At 43.0% G+C, this 16,500-nt stretch overlaps 1 protein-coding gene across 1 annotated transcript in view; it reads right to left on the bottom strand.

Moving 5' to 3' along the window:
* LOC135223662 (DNA topoisomerase 3-beta-1-like) overlaps positions 1–16,500 on the bottom strand; it is a 275,775-nt gene that overhangs the window by 40,202 nt on the left and 219,073 nt on the right. The gene's annotated exons all lie outside the window — the stretch shown is intronic.

Here is a 16,500-nt window from a genome sequence, read left to right as displayed (position 1 = left end):
ACTGAGCCAGGTATTTCAATTTGTTTATGACTAAGAATCCACGTGTGGGGAGGAGGGTGGGTTCCCATTCTGTAATTACTTGGTAAGTACGTGAACCATTTTATTTTATCATAAAAATGTCACTTTTACATACTATGTAAATTACCAAGTACGTACTTATACATAACTGATTCCACATTGGCAGGAGGTGGGATACATGGACTATCCTACCCCAAACCATTATGCATTAATGAATTTGTGAATAGAAAAAAGGGCTCACATTGTAAAAATGCTAGTTATTTCCTTACCTTGTAAGAGAGCCGCAGCAGGAAAATACGTACTGCCTCTGGTCGGCACTCATCTTACATGGTAGAGGTGGGGCAGTTCGGCGCAGGTCGCCTGCTACCTTCGTGGGAGCTTTGAAGCGAAGATTATGATCTAATGCTTGCAAAGGCGCAGTACCAACAAAAGACAAGAACAATAATGTTACCTATATGTAGTGTTCCCCCCTATTCGTGGGGGGGATCCCCCCCGTGAATAGCTAGAATCAGTGAATAGTTGAAACCCCTGTAAAAATGCTTAAAACTGACTACTTACTTTGTAAGTTAAAACAAGAAAAAACCCACTAAAAATGTACATACAGTAGTGCCTCAGGATACGAAATTAATCCGTTCCGACGCGACCTTCGTAACCTGAATTTTTCATATCTTGAACTACGTTATACATGTAAATTGCCTAATTCGTTCTAAGCCCTACAAAAACACCACAGTAAATTTTATAATAAAGCTAAATTGACCAATAAACAATGAAATACAACAATTTGGACCACACAATACCTAACAAAACCTTTATTGTAGTACGTACCTGTAAATAAAGTGTATTAGCGTACATGGTACAAGAAATACTTTACGTAAATGTACGTACATATGTAGTAAAATGTGGAACCTGACCTTTCGAGTAAGGTGATCTCCGAAAGTGGCGACAGAGGAAGAGGAAAATGGCAGAAAACATGATCACTTAACTTTACGAAACACATTACAAAATGGCAGAAAACATTAACACTTCTTGATTATCTCCATCTTCGTTCTCCATAGAAAGCATCCTCTTCTTTTTGTGAACTTCAGCAACATTCTTGGGACCCATGGCTAATAACGTAAGTAATTAAGTTCACACACAACACGAAAAAGTACATAACTTACAGTACAACGAAAGCAAAATCACTAACACGAATTTACGTTAACAAACAAAATACAGGCGGTCCCCGGGTTACGACGGGTCCGGCTTACGACGCTTTTTCTTAAATATTCATTGAAAAATCCGCCCTGGGTTACGACGCTTGTTCCGAGGTTACGACGCTGACGCTTCCGACGCTGACGCTTCCGACGCTCCGAGTTTACAACGCTTTTAAAAAACACATACTATGATAAGATAAGAATCCTTTATAGTTTAGCACAGTTTCTCTCTCTCTCTCTCTTTGTATTTTCCAACGAAAATAATCACTATAATTCTCTCTCTCTATACTACAAAGGATGTATGTTTTTTAGTATGATAATAAATGATTTATTTATATTTTCAAATATTAATATTAATTTATACAGCAACAATATCAATTCATTAAAGAAAATACCATAGTAAATAGGTAGAATTTAGCTTATATTTAAAAAATTATGGAAGGAATGAAGGAAATCCCAGTCTTCAAGTAACTTCCAGTAACCTTTTCTCGAGATTCAGGTACTAAAACTGTCAGATATATCAAGTTCTGTGACAGCCAGGAGGGGGAAAATCTGGGGGAAGAGCTGCAGTGTTGCAATCACGTGGTCCTGACATTCCCCCCCACCCCCACCCCCCCAACCCCTCTCTCTCATTTACTGAGACTCGAGATTTTTTATGTACTTGTACTATTTTTTTTGTTTTTAATACTTTCAATAATAATAATAATAATAATAATAATAATAATAATAATAATAATAACTGTAATTACAAAATTCACATGTGATAGTATTTTTAAAGAAATACAACACGTACTAATCTATCCATGTCACTTTTAATTAAGGTTAACTCTCTCTCTCTCTCTCTCTCTCTCTCTCTCTCTCTCTCTCTCTCTCTCTCTCTCTCTCTCTCTCTCTCTCTCTCTCTCTCTCTCTCTCTCTCTTTTGCCACACAAGATAATAATGGGTCATAGTGGTAACTCCCTCCCTCTCTTTCGCTGGAAGCGTTATAAGTATTTTTTGAGAGCACAGAGAGATAAACACTCTCTCTCTCTCTCTCTCTCTCTCTCTCCTCTCTCTCTTCTCTCTCTCTCTCTCATCTCTCTCTCTCTCTCTCTACCGTTTTAGGATGAAAGAATTTTTATGGTACTAGTATGTAAAATGTTTATTGATAATTTCAGTTATTTAATAATAATAATAATAATAATAATAAAACTTTAATTACAAAATTCATAATGGTCGTATTTTAAAGAGATGAAAATGACCTTTCAATTTCACTTGTAAGGATAATTCCTCTTTCTTACTGAGATGAGATAATTTTTATGGTAGATGCATGTGTTTATTATATTTTCAAATAATAATAATAATAATAATAGAAGTAGTAATAATACGATAACTATTTTCAAAAGAAAATTCTTCCCTTTGTCTTTTTCTGTATCAATTTCCCCACCTCAACTCGAGTGACACTCGAGCTTAATAATGCCATACAATGGTCAACGAATTTAATGGTTTTATGTAATCTCTCTCTCTCTCTCTCTCTCTCTCTCTCTCTTACTGAGATGAGATCATTTTCATGGACGTGTAAGTAGGAACTTTCGTATGTCGACATTCCCCACATTATACCAAATGGTTTTTTTCATATAGAAATACAAAAAAAAAAAAGCGTACAATTCCCATGATTGAAATTGACAAAAAAAAGGAATTTTGTGGATATTTCTCATAGAAATACAGCAAATATGCAAACTTCCCACAAAACAATGAGTAGATATGGTCCATAGAGAAATCTGCAAATGTGGGAGTCCGCAAATGCCGAGAACGCGAATAAGGGGGGTCCCTGGACCATAAAAACCAAATTCCAACCCTCAATCATAAAATAAAACTGGTGGGTATCCTAGTAAAAAGTACCCCCAGATTCCCAATAACTCAAAACCTTGATTCAAGGCAAAAAAGGATGGAAGGGATGCTTCCTAAGTTCCCTTCTCCAATACCATGCCAGCCACTGATAAGGGGCCTAACATACAGTGGACCCCCCGTATTCGCGTTCTCCAGATTCGCGGACTCACACATTCGCGGATTTCTCTCGGGAACGTTTCCCTGCATTATTCGCGGAAAATTCGCGCATTCGCGGTATTTTTCTATGATAAATATCCACAAATTCCTGGTTTTTTTTTATGAATTTCATCCTAAAATGCACTTTTCGTGATAAAACTATTAAAAAACCCATGTAGGAAAATTTTTAGTGGGTTTTTCTTGAGTTTTATCTAATAAAATAGGCTGTTTTTAGCATTTTTATAGGGTTCCAAACATTCGCGGATTCTAACTATTCACGGGGGGGGTCTGGTACGCATCCCCCGCGAATACGGGGGGACCACTGTACTGCATTCATTATAGCACACTGTCTCTATCTCTCTTAAAGATAGTGTAATGCAAACACTGACTGGCATCTCCAAAAAGTCACTTGAAGGCTATCCGCCAGGGATAGGTTCTTCTTGAATACTAAGGTTGTGAAAATCACTCTGATTTCATGTGCCATTATGAACAATGACAGGGCATTCTTTGAAAGAGGACATGAGGGGTCCTTTACTGATGTCCATAAGTTACTGGAAGGTCCTCTAGACTTGTCCGTCCTCTTCAGGCAGAACTTCAGAGCTCTCACTGACCAGAGGACTCTTTCCTCTTCTTCATGCTCTAATAACCTGGCAGATTTTTAATCATGTGAAAACGAGGCTAAGGTCTATTGGGATTCTCGTTTTTGGTGAGAAAATTAAGAGAGAGTGAACAAATTGCATCTCCTCCAGAGAACCCGATTCTCCTATCCATAGCTTATAGTTCACTCACTCTTTTTGCTGTAGCTACTGCTACTAGAAAGAGGGTCTTCTTTATCACATTTCTGAAGGATGCTTCCTCCATTGGTTCAAAAGGAGGTCCTGAAAACCATTGTAATACCATGCTCCTCTTTTACTTGTATCAAAAGATTTAACCACATCTGTAATGTCTTTGTTTGCAAACAAATCTATTCCTCTGTGTTTGAAAACAGAGTTGAGCATAGCTCAGTAGCCCTTTATCGTTGACACAGCTAAGCCCCTGGATTCTGAGAAAAAAAAAAAACTGCAATTTCTGCTACAGTTGTAGGGTGAGAAACTCTTCTATTGTCCCAAGGCAAGACTCCACTCTTTTGGGGGTGGAAAAGCCCAAAAAAGACAAGAGTTCAGATTCATCCTCAAATATACTATCCCTTGAGATGGAACTAGCCAAGACTTCTGAAAGTTTATTAAAAACAGTCAACAGCAATGTTCTCCTTGGATCCTCCATGCACTGCTCCTTTGTCTGAGAAAGAAGAAGCCAGTTGTCCAAATACAGTGCTATCTTTATTCCTTCTAGACGTAGCCATCCTTACTGAGGCACTGGAACCCTGGTAAATATCCATGGAGCCATCGACAGACCAAAACATAGCACCTGGAACTGGTATACTTGATGTTAGAATACAAATCTTAGCTATTATGAAACTTTGTCTTCTGAACGAAGTCATTTATGGCGCTTACATCCAAAACTAGTCTCCAACCTCCTGTCAACTTCGGCACCACTTTGTCTTCTGAACGAAGACTTTATCACTTACATCCAATACTAGCCTCCACCCTCCTGTCGACTTCAGCACTACAAACAGTTGATTGTAAAACCCCTCAGAGTTCTCCTCTGTGACTATCTCTATTGCTCTCTTCTGGGGGAGGGAATGTACTTCTTCTGCGAGAGCTGAAAACCTCTTTAAGCCTACTGAGTAGGCAGTCAAGCCGATGGGCTTCTTGACTAAGGGAGGTTTTTTTAGGAACAGGATTGAATATCCGAATCTTAGCAGCACGTTCGTTACCCATGGTTCTGCACCACTCTTGCACCATACTTCCCAAAATTGTTGGAGCCTGGCACCTACTGGGGCACAGAGGTCACTTTAAAAAAAATGAGTCTCATAGATTTGGCACAAAGGTTGGCATTCTCTGCTGTGAAGGTAATGTTTTCTTCAGGAGAGTTAGATCATTTTATGAAGAATGTGTTCAAGATTTTAGAAGTAACCAGTTCTTTGTATTGGTTGGTAGGAACACTGGCTAGGAAGATTCAGGATTATCCCAACTTTCCTTCAGACATAGTTTCAGACCTGCTAGATGTCCTATTATTGTGGACAAAGGAGTAAGGGACGCATCAAGAGAAATAGCTTCTGTTTATAGTACTATGAAAGTGTTGAAAAAAGGGAACTGTGGTGGTGGTGTTCCTATACCACTAAGGGAGTGACTATGGTTCAAAAGTCAGCACTTCTTTTTTCACCTTTAGTAACGGACTCCCTTTTCCCTTCTTCAGTAGTTAGTGACATAGCGACAGGTCTTCAGAAAAAGTCCACAATCCACGAGATGCCGGAAAGAAGCTGCTACTGCTACCAGTGCTAAAATGTCATCGTTGCTGCAGCCCTTTCCCTTTCATGGTAGCAAGCAGATCAAACCCCAGAGTGAGAACCAACGTCTGCTTCAGCTCTCGAGCTATTAACCTCTTCATTACCGAAAGTTTGTTTGGAGGTAGGTGGGTACCACCATTCAAGTCTACTACACCGCACCGGGTGCATAAAGGTGGTACGCATAGTACCACCAAAACTCCTCTTTTCAAATAGGGACTTCCAATCATTCTGTAATTTCGGTTTGAAGAGTTTGGAGCAAAATAAACAGTATGACACGATGCCAGACGTATGATGAACCCAAAAAAATATTATTACTGCTTATGTGTGTAGGTGACAGATGAACTGCGTCTCGACAAAAAATCACAAAACCAGACAAGCGTAAACATGTAATAACTTCTACCCAAGTATAAAACCAGTTGTATCATCATTTACTGTATTTATTTATTTATTCACTTATTACATTTTACAAATAAAAGATATGAACACCAGATAAATGAAGGTAAAAATAAAGCCTTAAAGTAACTTTATATATAAAAAACCAAACCAGAGAAAAAGCTATTTTTTTCTGAGGACAAGAAACTTGAAAAATTAGTTTAGATACCCCTGATGCCCCTAAAGTTGTTTTCTGTGATGAAACTAACTAGAAAACGTAGAAAATGACATCGACCCATTTTTGTTTTTGAAAGATATACTATAAAATTTGCGATTTCCATATTTATTGGCGGGGGCTTTCGCTTTAGTTTTTTGCTCTTTTTTTTGTTATTACGTGCTTATTTACTGTTCTATTTTTGATAATACTTTATGTGCATGTTCCAGGTGCGATATACCAACATTCTGTAAGACCGAATTTCTATTCAAGACTGTAGTTTTCTCACCGACCACCAGTGTCCCTTGTACAAGGGACACTGAGTTTCGCATTTTTTTCATAAAATCATTTATTTTCCCTGTAGGATTATAAAACTAAACAGAGAATATGCGTTATTATAGTGCTAATAATACCTGATAATTTCATTAGCCGTGTTGATTAGTGTATTTTTGGCAAATATTTTTACGATCGGCACCCCTCCAAACTGGAGTCACTACCGAGAGATTCAGTTCGGCAGCGAACGCAATGTTTACATTCTGCTCACCCACCCGGTAAAGAAGGGGTTAAGAAGACATTGACAAAAACTATCACCTAAAAGGTGATAGTTCTTGTCGATGTCGTCTTCGGCCTGGGAAATCAGATCACCAAAAATAGTGCTGGCCTTGTGGCAGATTGCTGTCTCGGTTATCGTATCGCCAGCGATTTCTTTGTCTTTTATCCATACAAGAAGCAGCCTCTCCATCTCATCATGCACGTGGCTCCTCTTGTTGGACAAAATGGTCATGCCCTTGGAAGGTGTAGCTGCTTTGATGGCTTCCTTCTGCTTAAGGATGGTGCCTATCGTCGACGGATTTCGGCCGTATTCCTTAGCGATCACACTCAAACAGCATGCCAGCTTCATACTTTTTAATGATCTCCATCTTATCTCCATAGAAAACGATCCTCTTCTTTCTGTGAACTTCAGCAACATTCTTGGGACCCATGGCTATAATTAAGTTCACAAACAACAAAATGAAGAGACTTACTACAAAGAAAGCGAAATCACTAACACAAATTTACATTAACAAACAAAATCTATGTGAACAAACGAATTCCGCATGCGTATGATAACCCTGGTGCGACAAAGTGGCCGAAGAACACCTTTACGTAGAGGCATGATGGGATAGATGCTAACCAATAGGAGAGCAGGATCTTACGGCTGTAACTAGCATCAGGAACCAATGGGAGAGTGGGAGGATGGTGGCGAGTCTACAGAGTTAGAGGCGCGCAAGTTTTTAAAATTGTTCTTGGTGGTCTGGGCGAATCTCAGGACTTTACAGTACACCCTTTCGTAACCTGAATTATTTTCGTATGCAGAAGCAAAAAAATCTTCGTTTTTGCTTTCGTAACTTGAATTTTTCGTAAGTAGGGACTTTTGTATGTCGAGGTTCCACTGTAATCCTAGGTCAGAAGGTGAGAAGACAGATAGCCAAAGCAAACCTTTTCTTTCTCTTGTCTGCTAGCCAAGTACATATCAACTTAGGTAGTTTGCCTGAGTCAGATAGAACACTTCACTGAAGTGCTGAAGCTGGAGAGAAAAAAGGTAAGGTATGTGCACAGCAAAAACTTAAGTAGTGCTCCATAAGCTACAGACCGTGAATTCTCTTGTGACACTTTATCCTCTTCCTCTTCAGCAGACAAAACCGGAGACAGGATTAGATCCTTAGCGGGCTTCTTTAAACATCCGGAGGATATCATCCCAATTCTGCCAGACAGGATCACTAGTCTGCACTGTTCCCAGAGGTGCATGCTGCGCCACCAAATTCACCATACAATTTCCTTCTTCTGGCGCTGAATTCGCTGAAGCAAAAGAGCAGTCAAGATCCTTGTAACTATCCCGTACTGTCTGACACTTGGGAGGTGGCTGTTCCACTAGCTACGGCACATTCGGCATTCACTGTATGCTCCTCTCAACGTTCATTCCACATCTAGGCACCTGGAAGAAGAAGCTGGGTGCTTTGACACCGATTGGTGCTCCTGTGCTACTGGGCGCGCTCAATTGCTATTTGGTGTGTGGGCGTCAACTGGCTGGCGCGCTCCGGGACAGCTTCATTACTAGCACTGATGAGCACTTACATCTATGAACTGGAGGATAGTGCGCAGGTGAGAACCTCTCTGGGCTATCCTAAAACCTACACGAAGGTATAGTACCTTTAGCCTACTTACATAGAATTGCTGGCACTGCAGATACATCAGCTGCAGGCTTTATCAATGGTCTAGAAGAATCACTATAATGCCAATGGCACCTCCTTTCCAGGCTGGAAGGCTTGAAACTAGAGGAAAGACGGTGTACTTCCACAAAGACGCCTTTCCAATGGCTGTCTACTGTCATCACCTGGGATTTGGTAACAGATGAGACTGTGGGGCCGACTGCCATTGGGCAGACTATACTGACATCCCTTGGGGTTCTAGTAAGACTTCTCCCTGATGCAAGGGGAGGGGAGTACGCCAGGGACATTTGCTAGGAGAATCAGATAGGGGGTAAATGTTACACCCTTGGCCGCTGGACCTGAAATACACACACTGGGGAAAGGCAGCCTGCAAGGCTATCACAAATCTTGGGTTTGTATTATATCAAATACAGTATGTATATTCAGTATATAAAAATTAAGAAAATGATATTGTTATGATACAATAAAGTTTTGTACATACTTACCTGGCAGATATATACTTAGCTATAGACTCCGTCGTCCCCGACAGAAATTCAAATTTCGCGGCACACACTACAGGTAGGTCCGGTGATCTACCCTCCCGCCGCTGGGTGGCGGGACTAGGAACCATTCCCGTTTTCTAATCAGATTTTCTCTTCCACCTGTCTCCTGAGGGGAGGCTGGGTGAGCCATTAATCGTATATATCTGCCGGGTAAGTATGTACAAAAATGATATTGTTATGTTACAATAAAGTTTCATACATACTTACCTGGCAGATATATACATAGCTAAGACTCCGTCGTCCCCGACAGAAATTCAAATTTCGCGCCACTCGCTACAGGTAGGTCAGGTGATCTACCGGCCTGCCCTGGGTGGCAGGACTAGGAACCATCCCCGTTTTCTATCATATTTTCTCTCTTCCACCTGTCTCCTGCGGGGAGGCTGGGGTGGGCCTTTAATTGTATATATCTGCCAGGTAAGTATGTATGAAACTTTATTGTAACATAACAATATCATTTTCATACAATCAACTTACCTGTCGAGATATACATAGCTGATTGGCACCCTTTCGGTGGAGGGTAAGAGACAAGCTTCTATATGGGAATAAGACAGGTAAACAACATATGTTGTAGGTATAAATAAAACCTTGGTTCCTACCTGATAGGTGGTAGACTTCGTGGGTGTTTGCCCAGTAGTCTGCATCACCTCAAGAAACTTTAGCGAGATATATGATCTATGGCCAAGAGTTCTTGTGGGTCTGCCGATGGGGTCTTATCCGCTTACTCGGCAGAGCCTAAAAGGACTTTGTCAATGGGTGCTGATCCACTTATATGACAATACACCTTATGAAGGAGCACACAACCAATCCCGACCACCTGATCCTAACCATATGTTAGAACTAAGGATTGTTACGAGTTATCCCCGAACTCGTCACAACAACCGTAACTCAAAACCACTACGCACACATACATAATTTTCAAAAAAAAATTATACTCAACTAATTGGATATGACAGAATTCTCTTACTGAACAACAGACGGCCGCCCGTGCGAGCCTAAGTCCTCCATTGTTCGAAGAGACTCTCGACCATATCCAAAAAAGAAGAAAAGTATATACATTTAAGGATTGGTGTCGGCTCCCGTACCCAGAATCGTATCCGCCGATACGAAAGGACCTAGAGAAAAACACTTCTCATATGTCACACGCACGTCTTTCAAGTAATGAGATGCAAATACTGAGTTGCATCTCCAAAATGTCGTATCTATGATGTTTTTTAAGCGACATATTCTTATGAAACGAGAGAGACGTCGCTATAGCTCTCACTTCATGAGCTTTTACTCTCAAACAGTTGTAACTGTTCGTCAGGACAGGCCTTATGAGCGTCTGTAATGACGTTTCTTACAAAGAATGCCAGCGCATTCTTGGACATTAGTCTTGTGGGGTCTTTTAATTTTACCGCGCACCAAAGACCTTGTCGAGAACCTCCCATCTGATGCTTTTCTCTGAAGGTAGAACTTCAGAGCTCTAACAGGGCATAGAGACCTCTCTGCTTCTCTGCCTACGAGACTCGACAGTCCTTTGACTTCGAATGACTTAGGCCAGGGATTCGTGGGATTCTCGTTTTTCGCTAAAAACAGGGTCTTAAACGAGCAAATAGCCGAGTCTCCCTTGAATCCTACTTTATCCTGCAGAGCATGTAATTCACTAATTCTCTTTGCCGTAGCTAAAGATAATAGGAATAGGCATTTTCTGGTTATGTCTCTAAACGATGCCAGATGAGGAGGTTCGAATCTTTCCGATGACAGATACTTGAGGACTACGTCTAGGTTCCAGTTCGGAGGTACTGGTTCCTTAGACTTGAAGTCTCAAAAAGACCTTATGAGATCGTGGAGATCTTTATTATTTGCCAGATCTAATCCTCTGTTCCTGAATACAGCCGAGAGCATACTTCTGTATCCCTTATTGTGGATACGGCTAGATGAGATTTTTCTCTCAGGAATAGCAGGAAATCAGCAATTTTCCGCTATAGAGGTAGTGAGGAGGACAACTTCTTGGATCTACACCACCTTCTAAATACCTCCCACTTCGATTGGTATACTTTCGTAGTGGAGGTTCTGCGTGCTCCCTCGCGATCGCGCTTGCCACTCGCGAGGAAAAGCCTCTCGCTCTGACAAGTCTTTCGATAGTCGAAAGGCAGTCAGAGCGAGAGCGGGGAGGTTTTGATGGTACCTCTTGAGTGTGGTTGTCTGAGAAGATCCGTCCTTCTTGGTAGGGATCTTGGAAAGTCTACGATCCACTCTACCACCTCCTCCGTGACCATTCTGGGCCGGCCAAAAGGGGGCTATTAACGTCATCCTCGTCTCCTTTGACGCCACAAAACTTTTTCATTACTAACCCCAGGATTTTGAATGGGGAAAAAGCATAAACGTCTACTCGAGACCAATTTAGCAGGAAGGCGTCTACCATAAGTGCTCTTGGATCTTCCACGACCGAGCAAAACACTGGGAGCCTTTTTGAAATGAATGTTGCGAAGAGATCCACATGAGGAGTCCCCCACAGAGACCAGAGATCGAGACACACTCCCTCGTGTAGTGTCCATTCTGTATGAAGGACCTGGTTCCTCCTGCTGAGCCTGTCCGCCCTCACATTCTTTACTCCCTGTACGAACCTTGTCAGTAGGGAGATGTTCCTGTGAGACGTCCAAAGTAATAGGTCTCTCGTCAGCTCGTAAAGGAACGAGGAGTGCGTCCCTCCCTGTTTCCGAATGTAGGCAAGTGCGGTGGTGTTGTCCACGTTTACTTGCACTACCTTGTTTGACACCAGAGGTTCTAGGCTCTTCAAAGCCAGATGTACGGCGAAGAGCTCTTTGCAGTTTATGTGCCAAGTCAACCTGCGCTGGTTCCCAGGTGCCTGACACCTCTTCTGAGCCTAAATGCGCTCCCCAACCTTTCTCCGACGCGTCGGAGTACAACACTAGGTCTGGGTTCTGTGTTTTTAGAGAGATCCCTTTGTTCTCTTCTAGAGGGGGCAACCACCACTCTAGGTGCGACTTTATCTCCACTGGAATGGGAAAAACGTCCGAAAGTTGTCCGGTTTTCCAGCTCCAAGACTTTCTTGAGGAAGAATTGAAGCGGACGTAAATGAAGTCTTCCTAGAGGGAAGAACTGTTTCTAGCGAGGAAAGCGTCCCTAGAAGGCCTCAACCATTCCCTCGCCGACGTCTGTTGCTTCCCTAAGAAGAGAGAGACAATCCGCAAACCTTTTTTTTGTGATTCTCTCTTGCGAAGGAAATACTCGAAAACCCCGAGAATCCATCCGAATCCCCAGATAGACTAGGTCCTGTCTGGGGGTCAGCTGAGACTTCTCGAGGTTCACGAGCAATCCCAACGCTTTGATCAAATCTAGAGTTAACTTTAGGTCCTCCAAGCACTGTCTCTCTGATCTGGCCCTGATGAGCCAGTCGTCCAGATACAGAGAGACATTTACTCCTTTGAGGTGAAGAAACCTCGCCACATTCTTCATCAGGCTTGTGAAGACCTGAGGAGCTGTGGACAGGCCGAAAACACAAGGCTCTGAACTGAAAGATCCTTCCCCCCGTCATGAAACGGAGGTACTTCTTCGATGAAGGGTGGATCGGGACGTGAAAGTAGGCGTCCTGGAGATCTAGAGACACCATCCAATCTCCTTGTCGTAATGACGCTAGGACTGAAGCCGCAAAGTCTCCATGGAGAACTTCTCCTTTTGAACAAATTTGTTCAGAGAGCTGACGTCCAGTACTGGTCTCCAGCCTCCCGAGGCTTTCGCAACCAGAAAAAAGGCGATTGTAAAACCCCGGGGAGTTTTGATCCCGTACTAGTTCTATCGCTCTCTTGTCCCACATTTGTTCCACCATCGATCGAAGAGTATCCCTCAGCACAGGATCCTTGTACTTGGCTGATAGTTCCCTTGGTATTGACGTTAGGGGAGGAGTGTTCAGGAAAGGGATACGATATCCCTTCCTTAAGATCGCAAAGCAGACGCGTCTGCGTTTATCAGTGTCCAGGCTTCCACAAATCCCAGGAGCCTGGCACCTACTGGTGCTTGGAGGAGCGAATCTTCATTTTCCCTTTTTAAAGGGACGAAAGGCAGATCTACCTCTCTTCTCCGGAGCCTTCCTTCTTGTGGGAGGTCTGGAGGATGGACCACCTCGAAAGGGCTGACCGAGGCTGGGTACTAGATCCTTTCTTGTCCGATGCAGAAACAGGTTCTTCTTTCTTGCTGACTGCGTCAGAAGATCCTGAGTCGCTTCTCAGTTAAAGAATGCGCAATGTCCTTTACTAACTGAGAAGAAGGGACAAAAAGTCAGAAAAGAGGCGAATACAGTAGAGCTGCCCTCTGAGCATGAGAGACTGCCTTTGTTAAGAAGGCGCCATATACAGTCCTTTTCTTTAAAAGACCTGCTCCAAACAATGAGGAGATTTCAAAAGATCCATCCTGTACCGCTTTGTCAATACAAGACAATATGCATAACAGGGCTTCAGGTTCGATTCCTTCCGAATCATGGGCTTTCTTGGACATCACCCCAAGGGACCAATCTAAGAAGTTGAAGACTTCCAATACATGAAAGAGTCCCTTGAGGAGATGATCCAGTTCCGAAATTCCCCACGTAATTCGTGCTGAATTGAGACTTTGTCGACGTGAAGCGTCAACTAAGGTCGAAAAATCTGCCTCCGTTGTAGAAGGGAGAGCGATACCCATATTCTCTCCCGTCTGATACCAGATGCCTCTTTTCCCAGCTAATCTTGCTGGAGGCATGCAAAAGACTGTCCTGACTAAGTCTTTCTTAGAACTTCATCCATGAGTCTAAGGATTGTAATGCCCTCTTCATCGAGATGGTGGGTTTCATTTTGAGAAAAGACGAAGGCTTCTTCGTCTTCGCACTGGAAAAGAGCGAGCGCGGAGAAGGAGGAGCGGCAGGAGTCAACTCGTCTCCATACTCCTCAAGAAGCAGGGTAGTCAAAACCTTATAGTTAGACATACCCTCTCTTCCATGATATTCATCATCCGAGTTTTCCTCCAACTCGGGATCTACATGAGCCTCCGTTCTCCTTTCCGAACGTTCCTCTTCTGGAGGAGACAAACTCCTAATAGGAGAGGGGCTAAGGGAATGATAATCCTTCCTCTTTCACCGCTCTAATAGACTTGGAAGCGTCACAAGCTCCGGCTTCTCTTGAACTTTAGAAGACGTTTCCCGCTTGTATGACGCTTCCCGTTCGCCAAGCGTCCTGGCTGACGTCTCTTGCTGACGTCTTGATGACGCTTCGCGCCTGGAAGACGCTCCGCTCTCCAAAGGCGTCCTACTTGGCGTCACAATATTGGACGGAGCGTCACGTCTAAGATCCGCTTTCAATGACGCTTCACGTCTAAAAGACGTCTTACGTCTCTCTGGAGTTACGAAACTCTCGTAAGCCCCCGTTCTAGCTCTCGAACTCGAAGCTTCTGCAAGACGTTTAGCAGCTTCACGTCTGTCTGACGCTTCTCGTTGTAGCAGGTGAGAGAGGACGAGACTTCTTAATTGGAAGCGTCACGTCCTTTCCGACGGGCGCTAAAACTCCCACTAGAGATGACAGTTGTTCTTGAACTGCCATAATTATCTTCCTTGACGCTTCTCCCACGTCCAGTGCATGACGCCTTTCGTCATCACTCGGGGGGGGGAGAAGAATGAAAGGGTACTTCCGCGTACACGTCAGGTGACGCTGACGCCACCTTCGCTTTCTTAATAGAAGACGGAGCGTCATCTGAGAAGCGCTCTGGGCTCGAATCTATGTCAGGCTTCATATGACGCTTCAGCGGTCTCGACAAGTTCGACTCCTTCCACCCTCGTTTAGGTGAGGGAGAGGGAGAGGACGAGAAACACTCGCGAAGGACGCTTTTTCTATAGCGCCCTTGAGCCGCCTGCCACGAAGCAGAGCTAGCTGAAGGGACGTCTGACCGTTGGGGATTCCCCACGACCTCCTTAAGGCTTTCGACTTTCCTTCTCCTCTGGGCATGGGAGCTTGGAAGAGGTCTAGGCCTGGGAGCGTCCGCAGGGACGATCAAACGCCCCCTCCACAACACTGGGAGAACTCACTTCACTGAAATGCTCACTTTCACTAGCCTTACCTTTGAAGTCAGCCATCTTGGACTTCATGTCTCTAATTGTAGCTTTCAGATTGGCGAGTTTCCGATGCCGAATCCGAAAAAGCACTCTGAAGAAGAGATACATAGGGAGAATCTACATCAGTAGGATTAGAATTATCCGTGAAAGGCTCAATAGGCCTTGAACTCACACCTTTCAGCCGTCTAACTCTATCCCTCTCTAACTTCTTCAAATAAGAAGTCAAAGTCCTCCACTCTTCTGCATTCAATCCCTCGCATTCCTTACAAGTATTAATAGCAGAACACTGAACCCCCTACATTTACGGCATACAGTGTGAGGATCAACCGAAGCTTTCGGTATCTCACCCTGCAGCCTACATTCACACACATTCTCACACTCACATTTGAATCAGACATACTGAGAAAAATCCAAAAGAGTTATTCCAAAAACAGTCCACAGTAGCGAATGCCAAAACACGATCCAGATACGTCACCAAAAAAGCCGAAAAACGATGATCAAAAGGATGAAATATGAATCTAAAGTCAGGAGGTAATAGCAACAATGTTGATACCCGGCGACAGAGAAAATATGATAGAAAACGGGGATGGTTCCTAGTCCTGCCACCCCCAGGGCAGGCCGGTAGATCACTGACCTACCTGTAGCGAGTGGCGCGAAATTTGATTTCTGTCGGGGACGACGGAGTCTTAGCTATGTATATATCTGACAGTAAGTTGATTGTATGAAACTTTATTGTATCATAACAATATCATTTTTGTACATTCAACTTCCCTGGCAGATATATACTTAGCTGATTGGCACCCTTGGTGGAGGGTAAGAGACAGCTTAAATTACTGAAATAAACAGGAAACAACACATGTTGTAGGTTAAAAATGTTATTGTTATTATACAATTAAGTTTGTTCATACTTACCTGGCAGATATATATATAGCTGTATTTTCTGAAGTCCGACAGAAATTTCAAAACTCGCGGCACAACGCAGTGGGCGGCCAGGTGGTAGTACCCATTCCCGCTGGGAGGCGGATATCAGAACCATTCCCATTTTTCTATTCATATTTTATTAATGCCTCTGTCTCCTGAGGGGAGGAGGGCGGGCACTTTAATTATATATCTGCCAGGTAGTATGAACAAACTTAATTGTATAATAACAATAAACATTTTGTTCATGCCACTTACCTGACAGATATATATATAGCTGAATCCCACCTTCGGATGGTGGGAAGAGACAGAATAGGATTTTTTAGGAAACTTAAATTAAGTAGATGATATACATCTTGGTTCCTCACCTGTTTGCAAAGTAGACTATGTGATTACTGTCACGTAAGGCTGCTTTTTGCTTAAATCAGAGTTGCCAGCCAGGTGGAGACCTGTAGTGCTGGTGCGCTCTGGATGATCTGTCAACGGGTACGAGACCTCAACGTGACAAGACCATCAAGGCCATACAAATGAGGGCAACGAAGCAAC

This window comes from Macrobrachium nipponense, chromosome 10 (assembly GCF_015104395.2).
Source record: "Macrobrachium nipponense isolate FS-2020 chromosome 10, ASM1510439v2, whole genome shotgun sequence".
In the NCBI taxonomy this organism is placed as follows: Eukaryota; Metazoa; Arthropoda; class Malacostraca; order Decapoda; family Palaemonidae; genus Macrobrachium; species Macrobrachium nipponense.
The sequence above is the reverse complement of the archived record's forward strand: the minus strand, read 5'-3'. Positions and strand labels throughout refer to the sequence as shown.